The sequence below is a fragment of the Piliocolobus tephrosceles genome, chromosome 20 (genome assembly GCF_002776525.5).
Source record: "Piliocolobus tephrosceles isolate RC106 chromosome 20, ASM277652v3, whole genome shotgun sequence".
NCBI lineage: Eukaryota > Metazoa > Chordata > Mammalia > Primates > Cercopithecidae > Piliocolobus > Piliocolobus tephrosceles.
In genome coordinates this window covers 30,561,327-30,578,921 of record NC_045453.1, presented here as the reverse complement: position 1 = coordinate 30,578,921, position 17,595 = coordinate 30,561,327, and the positions used below count along the sequence as shown (strand labels likewise).

The window sequence follows — 17,595 nt, the reverse complement described above, 5'->3', positions numbered from 1 at the left end:
CTCCCTCAACAGCTGGGCCCCAGCGCCTTCCTCAGAGGCCCCCAACCCTGAAGGGAGAAGGTACCTCAGGGCTGGTACCTGCAGGGAGCCCTGAAGACCACACGGATGGGTAGAGGAGCAAGCAGGAGGGCACCGTGCAGAAACCTGAAGAGGCCTCCTTAGGAAGCTCGGGGACACCCGGTCCCCAGCCACCTGCAAAGGACCTCCCAAATTGCCTGCAAAGGCCCTGCCTGTCACAATAGCCCCTGCTGGGCACAGAGCTGCTCCAAGAGCCATGCACGCTGTGGAGTGGATTCACCCCAAGACCTACTCTGAAGAGGACGTCCCAGCCCTCCTCACCAGTAGGAGTCGCAGTGGGGCACTGGGGACCTGCAGCCAAAGACCCCGCACATCCAGTTGAACCTTCCAAATCCTCTACAGCCCCACATCTAACCCCACTGAGCCCCTGCTTGGAAATTGTGCCATAGTCCTTGGCACTGTTATTTACTTCATATTCTTAGTTCAATCACCACTCCCCTCTCTCTTTAACTTAAATATACCCCTTTCAAGGAAACTCTGCCAACTGGGCTTGAAATGCCAGGGGTATGTTTTTTTCCTGGTTCATATTAAAACAAATGATAACAGGCCAAGCTCAGTAGCTCATGCCTGTAATCTCAGCACTTTGAGAGGTGAAAGTGAGTGGACCACTTGAGGTGAGGTCAGGAGTTCGAGACCAGCCTGGCCAACATGGTGAAACCCCGTCTCTACTAAACATACAAAAAATTAGCCAAGTGTGGTGGCACGCACCTGTAATCCCAGCTACTCAGGAGGCTGAGGTAGGAGAATCACTTGAACCCGGGAGGCTGGGGTTGCAGTGAGCCAAGATCATGCCACTGCACTCCAGCCTGAGCGACGTGGGTGACAGAGTCAGACTCCATCTCACAAAAAAAAAAAAAAAAAAAGATAACACAGAAATGATTGGTTCTTTCATTGCTCAAAGACACCCCCATTCACCATCTTTTGGAAGCTGCAGATGCCAGCACCCCAAAATGTCTTACAGGTGTGGAAACTGAGGCCAGCAAAGCTAGGGGCTTGCCCTTCATCACAGAACACCCAGCGGTAGAGCCAGCGTCCCTGGGCTCACCTCAGCCTCCTTCTTGCTTCACCACGTGGTGGCCTTTCCCTCGCCTCGCACTGTGAGTGAGGCCAGGAGCAGCCTGAGCAGGGCTGAGCCATGCAGCCCCTCTACCGTCACCCATCACCACTGCACATAGTAGGTACTATGTCAAAGTTTATTCGTTTCAATGGCTGAATAGACTGAGAGTTTTGCAAAGACAGGGACTGATCTGTCCTGTTCCCAGTTGTCTACCAGGAAAGCCTGCCTAAAATACTGCCTGGCACACAGTAGGTGCTTTGCCAGTGGTCAATTATTCACTCACATCGAGGGTGAGCTGTGTGGGAATGGGGCTGGCCTGTCTCTTTTGCTCGTGTCTCCACGGTGCCGAGACACTGCCTGGCACACTGTCATTGCCCCAGAAAGATTCATTGAACAATGCAATGAATGATTGAAGAGGGAAAGTCATCTAAAAGGCCATTTGACATAGTTTGGACTAAAAATCTGCTTGTCTGAATCCATCTCGCCATTAAGCAAAATTCAGTTCAACCCACACAGGCAGATTAACCATACAGGGGCAGGAATTGCTATAAATAGTCCTGTGCTGACATCTCCTCCACAGGCCGATTGTCAAGCTAAAATTAAGTGGCACTGTTGTTCCAGAGCCTCTTCAGGTCTCCCACAGGGAATTAGGCCCTGGGCAGGACTGGGGCCATCTTGCATCCCCAGGGATGCTAGCCTTCTCTCCTGAATCAGGTTGAGAATCCTTGGGGCCGAGAGAAACCCTGGGGCTCCCACCATCTCACCAGCAAAGAAAACCCCAGTGTATACTGGAGGTGAAAATGCATGTCCTGGGGAACTCCCACACCAAAGGCCCCGTGCCGAGCTGTCCAGGTGACCCACAAAGGTGACATGGATCCAAGGAGCCCACTGCAAGGCCACCTGCTCCTCAGCTGGGCTGGGGTGGTAGGGGCCAGCCATCCACCCTCTATACAGAGCATGCAGCTTAGTCCCTGCAGCCTCGACTGTCACGGTTTCCGGGTTCAGAGCTCCTCATCATTGGTCTCCTTCTGGGCTCTTGCAGCGTCCTGTCTGGACCTCAAAATCCCCCTCCTTCTTTGACAGGTGTGGAAACTGAGGGCTAGGATGGTTTAAGAATTCAGTGCCTTCAACAAGCTTTCACCCAATACAGATCTCGCCCTCACTGCCACCTTACAGGTTAGGTTAGATTCACAGGACGGGAAACCGTCTCAGAAAGGTTGGGGAAGCGGCCCAGGGTCACACAGCTTGGATTCAAACCCACAGTTGCCTGGTACCAAAACCCACACTCAGAACCGGGCATCCCTCCCTCTTCCAGCCCAGTGTGATTTTGAACCACATTTGCTTGTCTGGAGTGAGCACCTACGGGGTGCAGGCCCAGGACTTTGTGCCCTCTACGACTTTCATGCTGGCTTTCCTGCAGCCAGTTAAGACATCTGTCCCTTCCTGTTACAGGTTGGACTGTGTCCCCCAAACATGTTTACATCTGTACCCCCAGTGCCCCAGAAAGAACCCTACATGGAAATAGGGTGTCAGTCAGGGTTTCCCGGTGAGAGTCACATTTAAGTTGGTGGGCAGAGTCACACGGATGGCCCTCCCCAGGGTGGGTGGGTCTCCTCCTGCCCAGCGAGGGTCTGAATGGAACAGAAGGCAGAGGAAGGAGGAATCCGCCCGCTCTGCCTGACCACTGGGGCAAGACGTTGTTTTCTGCTCTCAGTGCTCCTGGTCCTCCGGCCCTCGGACCAGGGCTGGAATCAACACCATCACCTCTTCAGCTCTGATGCCTTCCAGCCGGGCCACCAACTTCCCTGGGTCTCCAGTGTGCAGATGGCTGGTTGTGAGACTTCACCTCCATCGTCAGGTGAGCCAGACAAGTAAATACACAAATCCCACTTTGTTTCTCTGAAGAACCCTGACAAAGACAGAGGCCCTTGAGCTCAGTTAGTCAGAAGCCGAATGCAATCCCGGTGCCGCTCCTCCCCAGCAGAGTCTATGGGGCAGCAGGTGTGAGCCAAGCCCTGCCCTGGCCCCACCTGTACCAGGCCCCAGCCGTGTGCAGTTGGCTGTGGCTGGAATCCCGAGTCTGCGGGTCAGCTGGGTGGTTCTTCTCATTGCAGCAGGGCCACTCAGCAGCTATAGCCAGCGGAGTGACAGGTAGCAGGGGTGCCCTGCAGTGCCTTTGGATGGGTGGGTCTCTGCTCCCTCCCCTCTTCCCTTAACAAGCACTTACTGAGCCATCAGCCTGATACAGCAGGTGCACAATAAGTGCTTGTTAAAGCAAGAGGGGAGGGAGCAGAGATCTGCATCTGTATCAGACACAGACAGGGTTCTTCAGAGAAACAGAAGCGACAGAATGTGTACACAAAAGAGATTCATCCTAAAGGGTGGGTTCACATGATTGTGGAGGCTCCATCCTGAGAGCTGCTGCTGGTGAGCCAGAGACCCACGAGAGCCGAGAGCGTGGTTCCTGTCAAAGGCTGGCAGGCTCACAAATCAGAAAGAGCCACTGTTTCAGTTTCAGTCTCCAGGCAGGAAAAAGCTGGTGACAGTGGGAGGAATTTGCTCTTATTTGGGAAAGGGTCGGCATTTTTGCTCCATTCAAGTTTCAGGTCACTGGATGGAGCCCACCCACATCAGGGAAGGTAGCCAGCTCCACACGGTCTATTCAAATGTTAGACTCATCCAGAAACACTCTCACAGAAACATCCAGAATGCTTAACCAAATACCTGGGTATCCTGTGGCCCAGTCAAGTTGACACATAACATTAACCATCACACTCGCTGCGTGCAGAGCGTCGGCCTGGGTGGAGGAGGGACGGGATGGGGGTACTGGATCCATGGCGGTGAGACCCTGAGGGCAGAGGCTCAACAGCCTCATCTGACGCCGGCCCCAGCATCCAGCCCAGAGCCCGACACCCGCAGCCTCTCAGTAAATACTTCTTACATGAAACTCTCAAAGGCTTAAAAGAATATGCTCCAAAATAGTAACAGTATTTAGGTATTGGAATTATAAGCGACTTATATAAGCAATATATAAGCAATGTATTCTACTTTTGGCTTATATGTATCTCTTGACTTTTTACAAGGAATATATTTCACTCGTCTAGTTTGAAATGTAATTTTAAAAAAAATTTTCAAGTAAGGAAAACCTTATGTAAATTGTCAATCTACAGTCTGAAGACTTGGCAGCTGGGGCCACACTGGAGAGGAATTTGTGAAAATAGCAGCTGGGAACCTACCCTGCCCTGCCCCTCAGGACCACTTGCACCAGGAACCCACAGGGACTGCCTCCTCCTAAACCTCAGAGCTGCACCCACCCCTTCTCTTCTCTGGATCTCAGTTCTCTCCTGCTGAACTGATGGAGCAGAGGTCCCGCCTGGATGCTCCGCCTTCATCTTTCAGGCAGTTCCCATGCCTGGGGCTCTCCAGTGGCCCTTTTGCTGCCCTACAGGAGCACTGTCAGTTTCCTTTGGGTTGGGGGTTTCTCAGGACGTCACTATGAATCTGAGTAACATACCCCCGCCCACTCCCCAGCCCAAACAGGGGCTATAGAGGGACCTCAGCCCCCAGCACTGTCCCTGGTGGGTGGCAGGCACTTGGCAACTCTGTTGAACAGTGGGCAACCGAGAGGGAACTGACATGTCTCCCGGTCTCACCGTCATTTTCACACCAATCCCATGTCATTGCATCACAGCTCTGGGAGATGACATTAACATCTCCACTATCTAGACAAGGAGGCCAAAGCCACCAAGGTTAAAAAAAACTTGCTCAAGCTCAGAATGCTTGTAAGATCAAGGCCAAGACTCAGTCCCAAGTCCATATGACTCCAGGCAGAGCTGGGTGGGGTGAATTTCATGAACCACTTTTATGTTCCAATGCCATGCTCTTGCTTGCTTCAGAGGGGCGGGCCTGTATTCCTTGAGTAAAACCACTTGTAGGGAGAAAGTAGGAAAACACGGAGGGCGAGAGGAAGACACCAGCCATTCCTATTTTCTCAACAGATTGTAACTAAAACATTTCATTCTTGATTAACTGGGTCTTCACAGCCCGTGAAAAACAACAGAAGTTTTTTTGGCACACCCCAAAACCAACTTTTAAAAGTTGGTGGAAGGTATGTTGTCAGGCAAAAGGAAGTTGCAAAAAAGAATGATACAATGTGATACTTCATGGTAAAACTAACCATTTCTAGAATACCTAGGACTTGATGGTCTGCATGAAGAACTTCCTGGAAAACGTTACAAACTTTTAATGGTGATTAATTTGTGGGGACTAAGGAGGCAGGATGTTTTTGCTTTCTAAATGATACATTCTGTTGTCCCTGAATTTTGTATGATAAGCCCCCAAAAAGCAATCAATCAACAAATGAATAAAGTCACAGCCTGGTAGAGGCCCTGCTTGGAAAAACATCCTCTTGTCTGCCTTCCTGCTGTTATAAACTCAACGAAATCTGAGCTCAGGCAGAAGCTTTTTCAGGGTCCACAGCGGACATCCCTGGCTACCCACTCTCCATCCTCTTCTCCATCTCCCAGCCTGTCAGGGCCTCAAATTTCCCATGTGTGTGTATTTCTCAGACAAAATATAGAACATCCAGTTAAATTTGAATTTAAATAAACAATTAATTTAAATATATTTAGACTGATAGCTATCTTTACATATAGCTGAACTGACGGAGCAGAGGTCCTGCCTGGGTGCCTGGCAATTCATTCTCAGTATACATAAATGTAAATATTTTTATATTTTTCTTGGTTTTTTTTTTTTTTTTTTTTTTGAGACCGAGTCTCGCTCTGTCACCCAGGTTGGAGCGCGATCTCTGCTCACTGCAACCTCTGCCTCCCGGGTTCAAGCAATTCTCCTGCCTCAGCCTCCCAAGTAGCTGGGATTACAGGCACCTGCCACCACACCTGGCTAATTTTTTGTATTTTTAGTAGAAATGGGGTTTCACCATGTTGGCCAGGCTGATCTCGAACTCCTGACCTCAGGTGATCTGCCCACCTTGACCTCCCAAAGTGCTGGGATTACAGGCATGAGCCACCACGCCCAGTCCTATTTTTCATTTATATTCGGGAAATACTAAAAACTCTTATGCTAAAAATGCTCTCCATTATTTATCTAAAATCTGAAGTTTAACCGGGGACCCTGCCCTTGTATTTGCTAAACCTGGCCACCCTAGTTGAGTGAGGCCCAAGCACTCATCAGGGATGCCCTGACCAACCCAGCCATGCAGCCTACCTGTCCTAGACACAGGCACGGCTTCCAGAGTGGGCCCATGGCCCTTGTCAGCAGGACTCAGTTCTGGGACCTTGATTTCAGCTCTCTGGGGAGTGAAGTTTCTTTTTTATACCGATTTGAGATCTGGAAGCAGACAGCTGACAAGGGGCATTTGCTGACATCTTGGGGCCAAGAGAGGAGGCGATCAGAGGATGAAATCAACACAATGAAAACAGGATGGAGAGGTGGTGGGGAGCTTTCTGGCCAGATGGCTGGGGCTGCTAAATCCAGCCTTATCTGAAACCACATACGCTTTTCACTTTCCAGTTACAGCAGGCTCCAACTCCCTTCATGATTAAAGCCAGTTCGAGCTGAGTTTTCTGTTGCAACCAAGCTGGCCAACCTACCTCGTGCATGGAGCAGTGAATCTCAGGCTTCCTAATGAAGACGCGTCCCGGGCATACAACCATTGAGTGCTCAGGTGCGCAGCAGGCTTCTTCAGCAACAAGGCGTCTACTCCAGAGGCCTCTGCGATTTGAGCTTCTTGTTTGGGCTTGACTGACCTTGGAGGTCTGCACTTGGGAACACATGTGGCCACATTCAGCTCAGGAGCCCTGCCAAGATATGGTCTTTGCTATCTCTGCGGTGATTTATCTTCTCGAGGAATTTCCTCACCTGAACATGGTTCAGGGCATAAACTCCAGGGCAGACAGCATGAGAAACACATTGTGGAGCCTGATAAAACATCAGAAGCGGGGAGCAAGAGGAAACATGCCTTATTGGTTCAGACACACAGAGCCAGGAGGCTGCTGGCCAAGGAAGGCATTCTCATTTCTGGAATTATCTGGGAGGTGAACAATGAAACAGAAATTAGGAGGAACTCAACTCACACAAATGAAAAGCGGACCAGAGAGGAGCCCCCACCCTGAACTGAAACTGCCATAAATCCAACCAGCGATGCAGCTCCACATGGGCCATGAGTCTAACCAGCGCTGCAGCTCGACCTGGCTGTTCTTGTGTTTTCTTTCTTTTCTGGTTCCATGTCTTGGCAGGATCCCTGACAAGATCGAAGGGGGAGCTAGATTCGGTGCAAGATGAGAATCAGTCTCCTGCCTGGAGAGGCCATGCACATTCTTTTACATGCAAAAGATGTTTATTTCCAGGGTTGGAAGAAGCAGTGGCCACCTGAGTGGAGCTTGATTTTCTGAAGCAGAGGTCTAGAACAGGGTCATCTGTCTTTTCCACAGCATGCTGGGGCACGCCTCTCTTTCACAAGGGGCCACCGAACCAACCGATGAAGAATATCCATGTTTTCTTATATTCTCCTATTTTAAAAATATAAATGCATTGCACACTTGTCAAATAACCAAAATATGTCAAATAGCCAAAAATAAATGTCAAATAACCAAAAACTGTACAAACAGTGGATACAGCCCATCCCACTACCAGTCTCGCACACCCCTATTCATGCCTGTTTTCTGCTCCTACAAACAGACCTGCAGACCTCACAAAGTGTAATTATACGGTAGCACTACTGAAAACTTGCTGCTTTCCACCAAAACCCACAGTGGCATCTCTCCAGATCTATTCGTGTGGCTCCAACTTGTGATTTTTCATAGCAGCAAATATTCCTCAATACAGACGGACCAACATGTTCCTTATCAATCACACTTACGTTGTTTCTCGTTTTGTTTTTTGACCAGACAACCCTGCAATCGACATCTGTGTATTCAGGTGTGAGTCTAAATATTCAACAACTGTACTTGGCTCAGGTCTAACCATCAGACAGAGGCTGGCCTTCAACATCTGGGAGGCAGAACCAGTAAGCATTAAGAGAATCCTGGTCCTCAACAGAGGAACTTGGATTAAGTGCCACGCTTTGATCCTTTTAAGATGGATTTGTACGAATGGGATTGCTGGGTTAATGTAATGGATATGCACTTTTAATATGAATTCCCAGGAAAAAAAAAATATATATATATATATATACACACACACACATCAAATGAGGATACAAAAATCTTACACTGGTCTCTGCATGAAAGAACTTTGGGCTGAGTTGGCTGAATGCCTCAGCATGTGTCAGGTGCCTTGGGCTGGGTACACGAATCAGGAAGAAACGTTCTTTGCAAAGACAGATGGCATATTCAACGTACAGAAAACAGCAAGGCCTTTGAAATAGAGTCCCATCTAGTAGCCGCCCACATACCACCAACCAGGGGGAGCCCCAGGGACTGAGGAGGCCCTCAGATACCCTGTGTGACTCAACTGTACCAGCCCAGGAAGTACACCGAGGACAATGCTGAGTTTGTCATAGTTAAAGCTGCTTATGGTCTTTTGATCCTTTCTGGTAAAAGGCTAAAAACTCCGGTACACAGTCACGTGTCACTTAACGATGGGGATATGTTCTGAGAAATGCATCGTTAGGTGATTTTTTTATGCGAACATCATAGGGTGTACTTACCCAAACCTACATGCTGTATATATTTTTCTTTATATATGGTCATGTGCTGCTAAACAATGTTTTGGTTAACAATGGACCGCATATATGGTGGTGGTCCCATCAGATTACAATGAAGTTGAAAATTCCTGTTCTAGAGATGATTCCTGAGAAATTGACTTTTGAGGAGTTGTTGAAACTAGAACAAGAATGCACAGCTGAAGAAGAGGCAAAAGAAAGAAGGAAAAGAAGAGCCAGATGCAGTGGCTTATGCCTGCAATCCCAACACTTTGGGAGGCCAAGTTAGGAGGGCTGCTTGAGCACAGCAGTCGAGACCCAACTGGACAGCATAGTGAGACCTTGTCTCTACAAAATAAAAAGAAAATAAAAATTACCTGGGCGTGGTGGAAACTGTATCCCTGACTATTCAGGAGGCTAAGGTGGGAGGATCACTTGAGCCCGGGAGGTCAAGGTTGCAGTGAGCCATGATTGCACCACTGTACTCCAGCCTGGACAACAGAATAAAACACTGTTTCAAAAAAAAGAGAAAGAAAACGAAGAGGATCCCCAAGAAAATTCACAGTGAAGGGTTTAGCAGCAGCTTTCACAGTCTTCTAAAGTTCCTTACAAAGTCTGAAAACATAGACGCCAGCAGCAAAAAGTTTTCAGTAATAGAGAGGAATATTCATGACACATTACCCGCTGATGAGTAGATCTATGATGAAAAAAAGAGATAAACTAAGAAAACCATCATGGACTTATTTCTGAAAAGAGTGACACCTCCCAAGAAGAGGCTCAGGCAGGTCCTTCAGCAGGTCTCCAGAAGAAAGCATTGTTTTCATAGCAGATGACAGCTCCGTGGGCATTACTGCCCCAGAAAACCTTCCAGTGGGACAGATGTGGAGGTGGAAAACAGTGCTGTTGACAATCCTGACCCTGTGTAAGGCCTAACTTAGTGTTTCCGTGCCTTCATTTTCAACAAAAATGTTAACAGTAAATAAGTAAATTTTAAAATAGAAAAAAGCTTATGGAATAGGGTATAAGGAAAGAAAATATTTGTTACAGCTCTATAATATGTGTTTCAAGCTAAGTGTTATTAAAACGGTGTCAAAAAGTTTATAAAAATTCAAAAGTTTGTAACGTAAAAAAGTTACAGTAAACTAAGGTTAATTTAGTATTGAAGAAACAAGAATGTTAGAAGTAAATTTAGGCTGGGCACTGGTGGCTCACAGTTGTAATCCCAGCACTTTGGGAGGCCAAGGTGAGGGTATCACCTAAGGTCAGGAGTTCAAGACCAGCCTAGCCAACACAGCAAAACCCCATCTCTACTAGGAATACAAAAATTAGCTGGGCATGGTGGCACCCGACTGTAATCCTAGATATTCAGGAGGCTGAAGCAGGAGAGTCGCTTGAATCCGGGAGGCGGAGGTTGCAGTGAGCCAAGATTGCACCACTGCACTTCAGCCTGGGCAATAAGAACGAAACTCTGTCTCAAAAAAAAAAAGTAAATTCAGTGTAGCCTAAGTGTATGATGTTCATCAAGTCTAGAGCAGTGCACAGTCATGTCCTGGGCCTTTGTATTCACTCACCTCAGCCTCACTCACTGACTCACCCAGAGCAACTTCCAGTCCTGCAAGCTCTGTTCATGGGAGGTGCACGATACAGGTGGACCATATCTTATCTTTTACATCTCTTTTTTTTCTGTACCTTGTCTATATGGAAGTATGCCTAGATACACAAGTACTCACCCTTGTGTTATAATGACTTAGAGTATTGAGTCCAGTCACATACTATACAGGTTTGTAGCCTACGAACCACAGGCTACACAAAATAGCTTAGGTGTAGAGTAGGCTGTGCCATCTGGGGCTGTGTCAGTAACTCTACGATGTTGCCACAAGCTTAGAATCACCTAAGGACACATTTCTCAGAACAGATCCGTGTCATTAAACAACATGTAACTGTTTTTTTTTTTTTTTTTCATTTGGAAAACCAAATGCCCAAGCACCATTACGAATATCAATCTTTTCCCTTATTTGATCTGCAATGCCAGTAGCAAGTGCCATATACTAGGTTTCTGTATCCGCTCTGCTGTAATCCTACAGAACCACCATCACATGCATCTGTCATCAACTGAAATGTCCTTACGCAGTGCAGGACTGACTGGATGTAAGAGCGTACAGTAAACCCAAGAAAGATAGGAAGCACTATTCTAGACCAGCCCTCTATGATAGAAATACAATGCTAGCCATATTTTAAATTATCTAGCAATCGCCTTAAAAAACAAAATAAGAACTATGAAACAGGTGAAATTAATTTTAATAATATATATCATTTAACCCAATATATCCAAAATATTATCATTTCAACATATAAGCAAATTATCAACATTTTCATTTCTTTTTTTATATTAAGTCTTCAACATCTTTTTTTTTTTTTTTTTTTTTGAGACGGAGTCTTGCTCTGTCGCCCAGGCTGGAGTGCAGTGGCCAGATCTCAGCTCACTGCAAGCTCCGCCTCCCGGGTTTACGCCGTTCTCCCACCTCAGCCTCCCGAGTAGCTGGAACTACAGGCGCCGGCCACCCCGCCAGGCTAGTTTTTTTGTATTTTTTAGTAGAGACGGAGTTTCACCGTGTTCGCCAGGATGGTCTCGATCTCCTGACCTCGTGATCCGCCCGTCTCGGCCTTCCAAAGTGCTGGGATTACAGGCTTGAGCCACCGCGCCCGGCCCAACATCTATTGTTTATTTTACACTGGCCGTACAGCTCCTTTCCGACCCAGCTGTATTTCAGACCCATTTCAGCTCCATTCAGACCCAACTGTAGCCAGATGTGGTGAGTGGCTGCCAGGCAGGAAAGTGCGGGTTTAGAAGATTTCAGGGGCGGAGACGACCACATCCCCCTTTCAGGGCATACAGACTGAGCAACTCTGCAGCATGCATAAGCCACACAGGCTCTGGGCACAAGAAGAAGAAAAAGATGCCATCCCTGCCTCCCAGATGTTCATTGTGTAGTGGGAAGATGGGCAAGTGACCCACCCAGCACCCACTTACAAATTTCCACAGTGGGATGAAAGTTCTGCACCATCCCAAAGTGTCAGTTATTGGAGAGGCTTTTTCCTACAGGGAATAAAAATTAGCCTTGCGGTACTTTTCAGCCATTGAAACTGGTTCTGCCTGTTGGAGGCCACAAGGAATAAACCTACTCCTCCCTCCCCATGGATATTCATTCGCTCGTATTCATTCAGCATTCATTTGCTCACCCAGTTTTAACTGAGCACCTCCAATGTGCCAAGCTCTGCCCAGGGTGCCGGGGATACTACAGCCATGAACAAGAGACCCAGTCCCTGCCCCAGAGAGCTCCCAGGTGAATGGGGCAAATATGCAAATCAACATGCAAATAAAGAGGGCTGGGGAGCCTTAAGGAGGGGCACCTAACGTGATCTTGGGGTCTAGAGGCTTGCCAGAGCAAACGCTTGAGGTAAGACTAGGGAGAGAACTTTGGGTAGGGGGAGGCCTGTCGTGTTGGAAAGTGGTGGCAGAAGGGTGGGACCAGGCATAGGGGACAGCAGGTGCTAAGACCCCAGGATGAAAGACGGCCTCTGGAGGACCTGTGAGTTCTTCCAGATGACAACTGTGGAACTACAGAAGGAAGAGAGTCAGGATGAGGTGGAGGGTATTGACAGATCTCAAGGTGGGGGCCACATGCTAAGGAATCTGGATGTTTTCGATTGTACCCCAGGAGCACTGAGGAATGCTTGCTGTGAGCGCCAAACCCTTAGAGAGCCTACCCCAGGCTTCTCCTTCTCCAACCCATTCTCTTCTTTGTCCTGCAGATACCAAGGTGTCTGGACCCCTGGGCTTCTGGTGCTTTGGTTGGCACAGAGCAGCCTCCCAGCCCCAGGCTCCTCAACCAGGGTCTGGGGGAGACACTGGGCTGTGCAGATCACACAGAAGGAGGCCCCCACATGCTCCAGCAGCTCCTTCCCAGGCTCCTCCTTCCACCCCTGCCCCCTGCAATCCAGCCCTACAGACCCACTCCCTCCCACACTGGGGACCTTCCTAACAGCAAATGGCTGTTCCCTTCCCCTGACCCTCCTCTTTCCCCTTCCCCTTCCCATCACCCTTGGAGTAAATTCCAAGTCCCTTTTCCTCCAGGCTTCTGAGACGTTTCCTATACCAACGTCTCTGAAGGTATTGTTCCCTCAACCTAAGATGCTCTTCCCGACCCCTACCCTTGCAGGCTGGTCCTGGAGAGCCTTCTGACATCACTGAGCTGGCACCTCCTTGGGAGGACTTTCCCGGCCACCCTAAACAAAGGAAGCCTTGGTGGGACGGATTGTAATCTGTCATCACTCTGTATTTGTTTGTCTGTTCCTACACACACATGCACATGAACACACATGTCCGTGTACACACACATGCACATGCACACGCTCAACAGGCCATGAGTCTCTTGCCCACACTTGCAGCCCCAGCATCGGGACCAACACCTCGCACAGGAGAGGCATCTAGCAGATGTGTGCTGAATGCATAAATACTCAAACCTCTCAGAGCCAAACATTCTTCATCCGTAAAACAGGAATCATGGGATCTCCCTCCCTCCTCAGGGTTTTCCAGAGAACTAACTGGGATACTTTACGTGAAGCTTCTGGAGTCACACATGGACTATAGCCATGGGCAGGTGACCACCAGCCTCTGACTCTAGCACGACTCTTGAAAGCAGATGTTCTGGATCCAAACTGCCTGGAGTCACATCCTATTTACTCCTAGTTCCTGGTTCCTGGTGATCCTGGGCACGCTGCTCACCTGATGGCCTCAGGCATGCTGCTTACCTGGTGGCCTCGGGCAAACTGCAGCTTCTTTATCTCTACAAAGGGCCTCGTAGCACCAGCCTCCCAGACCTCCCATAGGATGCAGGCAGTGAATCCAAGCAAAGTGCTCCACGTGGGACTGGGGGAGGGCAAGGCTGTAGAAATGGTGGCTGCCCTGATGAAGCCTCCTTCTACATAGTTCAGCAGCAATTCCTTGAAGAGTAGAGCTGGACGCAAAGCTACATACTTCATCCAGGAGTGCAGCCCAAGGGAAGCCAGCCTGAGGGGTGAGGGGACGTGAAGCAAGGAAGGAGGGAGAGCAGACCAGGGGCACATATCCCAGCTGGCCACAGCTGGTCAAGGAAACCCAGCTGGCTGCTCAGTGAGGCAGGATGTCCTGTGACATGCTGTGCAGAGCCCCTGCATCCTGGACCGGCCTGCCCAGCAAGGAGATGGAGTGACCTCTCTGCTGGTTCCTTCTTGTCTCCTGTCTTGCTTTGCTTGATGTTCTGCCTGGAGGGTGTTGACTTCTCTCCCCACACTCTCAGGGTGTGCTGTGCTGCCCCTTGGGATGGCCCCGGGATGGCCACAGAGCATCTAAGGGTCCCCTCTAGGTAAACTCGTGCACCACAGCAGCCGTGATCACACACGAGGGAGTGATGTGGGCTGTGTGGAAGCCCTACCCTCATCTGAATGGAGGCTGAGGTATGGAGCTGAGAAGACAGCAGAGGCAGCCGGCGCTTGACGACCTCAGGGACAGGGCGATCCACTGCTGGGGAAGGCAGCTGAGCAAAAGTAGGGCCGTGCACAGCCTGGGAGAGGATGTGGGCTGGCACACATGCCCTTCTACCAGATGCCCTGTGGCTGGGTGCATGCCCCATCCCACTATCCCACCATCTTTGTGGCAGGTAAAGTGATCGAGCCTTCTGCAATAATGTTGCTGTAATAAATAAATAAATTAGCACTCCAAAAGCTCTTAAAACAGTAAGAGACACATAAGAAGCGCCACAGAAATACTTGTAAATAAGTCAATAAGTCTAGACATTTTATGAGAAAATGGCACCACACATGGTTTCTGCATTATGTCTTGTCATTTGGTTCATTTAAATTTTCTTTGGCCAGAGACACACAGATAACTGCTCCCTTTCCCTCCCGTAACCCTCGGCTGGGGAGAGAAGTGTGGGAGGCGAATGGTGTGGAGAGAGCAGGGCCAGCCCCTGGGGTCCCCCTGCCCTACTTAAGGGTCGGTCTCCTGCCTCACTTGATTGCGTCTGCTCCCATCCTCTCTCTCTCACTGTGGCCACAGCAGTGACTGCTTCATTCTTCCAGAGTCAGAAGGAGTGCTGAAAGCGTCATTTAAAAATAAAATAAAACAGGGGAACTCATTTATGCTGAGACTATGCTATTTTCCCAAGTTGCCTACAGGACAGAGCAATAAAAAATTTATCCTTAATAGCATTTTGCAGGATTTTGCCCCAGGAGATGTTCTCCCCACCGGAGTTTGGAACGATTCCTGTCTGCGTTACATCCCCAGCCCTCAGTCATGCCAGCCCCCAACCTCCCCTCTCCCTCATCAGAGACTTTGCAGCCAGCCTGCCTTCTCCTCATCCTGCCCCCACCCAGAGAGATGTCTGGACACTGGTCACTCCACCCATGAAACTCATCTCCGGGAAGGGGAAGAGGAAAAACGGGCAGCCCTGTCACCAACTTCCCCTCCCTCTCTCCGTGTCTCCTCTGTAGATAAAAAGCTTGTGTCAGAAGACAGAACAATAAGAGAAAAGAAAACCCAAGCAGCCAGTAACTTAATTTCATCAAAACCAACATGATAAGAGATGCTAAAAATTGGAGGGAGCACAGGGGGTAGCAAAGCAAGCTCCGGACGATATGTAATACAGCGATCACACTTATGCATTTAAAAATCAATATATAATTATTAATTTATGTTATGTAAATGCAGAGAGAAATCTCGAAGAAACACTTCCAACTTTTAACAGTGGTTCCTCCAGAGAGGGGCACGAAATCAGAAACTGAAAAAAACAGATAGGAGACTTGGGCTTTTTTCTCTATACATTTCCATTGTTTAATTTTTTTAGAAGTAACAGTTATTAAAGTTTTTTAAAATTAAGAGGGGATCTCTCATCAGATTAAAAATAAATGTAAATGTGTTATAAGCAAGGAGGTCTTCAAAAAGTTCATAGAAAATGTGTATTATAAAAAACTATGCATAGATCTCAAAATTTTTTGCACCAAAATTAACTTGCACTAACGTGTTATATCTGAACAGAATCTACTTTGAGGCACTAAGAAGGCTAAGAAAGCAGTTTGAAAAGAGCTCATATCAGAGTAATGTGAATTCCCCTAAAACTGAAAAAACAAACATCAAATTTATGGCAAAATCGGGTGGAAGAAATAGTGAAATCCTTGATGGTTTACAAAAAGTTTGTGGGGACAATGCCCCAAAGAAAGCAGCAGTTTACAAAAGAAAAACCCATTTTAAGAAGGGACAAGATGATCCTGAACATGAAACTCACAGAAGCAGACCATCCACATCAATTTGTGAGAAAAAAATTCAGCTTGTTCATGCCCTGATTGATGAGGACCAACGATTTTTTGGTCCTCATTTAAATGAACCTAGCAAAAATGCTAGCCAACACCATGGACATCTCAGCTAGTTCAATCTACACAATTCTAACTGAAAAAGTAAAGGTGAGCAAACTTTTCATTCACTCGGTGCCGAAACCCTCACACCCAGATCAGCTGCAGACGAGAGCAGAGCTTTCAATGGAAATTTTAAACAAGTAGGGGGATCAAGTTCCTGAAACATTTTTTTCAAAGAATTATTAACAGGAGATGAAACATGGCTTTACTAGAACAATCCTGAAGACAAAGCATAATCAGAGCAATGGCTACCAAGAGGTGGCAGTGGTCCAGTCAAAGCAAAAGTGGACCAGTCAGGAAGTCATGGCAACAGTTTTGGGGGATGCTCAAGATATTTTACTGTTGACTTTCTATAAGGCCAAAGAATGATAACATCAGCTTATTATGAAAGTGTTTTGAGAAAGTTAGCTAAAACTTCAGCAGAAAAATGCCCAGAAACCTTCACCAGAGAATCCATCTCCACCATGACAATACTCCTGTTCACTCCTCTTGTCAAACAATGGCAATTTTGGGGGAGTTCTGATGAGAAATCATTAGGTATCCACCTTAAAGTCCTGATTTGGCTCCTTCTGACTTTGTAAAGAGTTTGTTTGCTACTCTTTAAAAATTGTTTAAGAGCACTTATTTTTCTTTAGTTAATAATGTAAAAAAAGACTCCAATGACATGGCTAAATTCCCAGGACCCTCAGTAATTTAGGGATGGACTAAATAGCTGGTACCACTGCTTACAGAAGTGTTTTGACCTTGCTGGACCTTATAAAGTTTATGTTTTTTATTTTTATCTTTTAATTTCATTCTTCCATCAACTTTTTGAAGTTCACTCATATTAGTTGTTAGAGAATAAGTGGGTAGTTGCCATCTACTGCCAGTGGGAGTATATATTAGTATAGCCATTTTGGAGGATAATTTTTTAGTATCAAATGTTTAATATGCAAGCCAGCACCCAGCACTTTCCATTTTTCTGAGGAATGTGCACTAAAGAGCACAGGTTAGAACATCTATTTTAGGATTTCTCATAGCAGCAAAAACTGACAACACCTCCACAGAGGACTGGCAAAATAAACTATCAAGTGTCCAAATCATGACATCATTTGCATCCTTTAAAAGGATGAAGCCAAGGTACACATCCTGACATGGAAAATTCTCCAAGGTACTTCTTAGGGGAAAAAAAGGAGTTGCAGAATGGTCTTTATAATATAATACCTTACAGATTTTCTACCTAGGTATGCAAACGCATACAAAGAGGCCGCAAAAGGAACACACAAACGGAGCCCAGTGTGTGGAGGTCACCGTCTGGTTTCCGAATATTTCTGACCAACTGCACCACTGGAGCATCTTGAAGTTCAGT

General features: G+C 47.5%; 1 long non-coding RNA gene across 1 annotated transcript; it reads right to left on the bottom strand.

The window, feature by feature from the left end:
- Positions 1 to 1,027: 1,027 nt before the first annotated feature.
- On the bottom strand, positions 1,028 to 9,216 carry LOC111555674. Its single transcript, XR_002735595.1, has 3 exons — positions 9,176 to 9,216; positions 6,748 to 7,665; positions 1,028 to 3,044 (listed from the first exon to the last, which is right to left on the bottom strand). It is a non-coding gene; the product is annotated as an uncharacterized LOC111555674 (long non-coding RNA).
- Between the last annotated feature and the right edge of the window lie 8,379 nt (positions 9,217 to 17,595).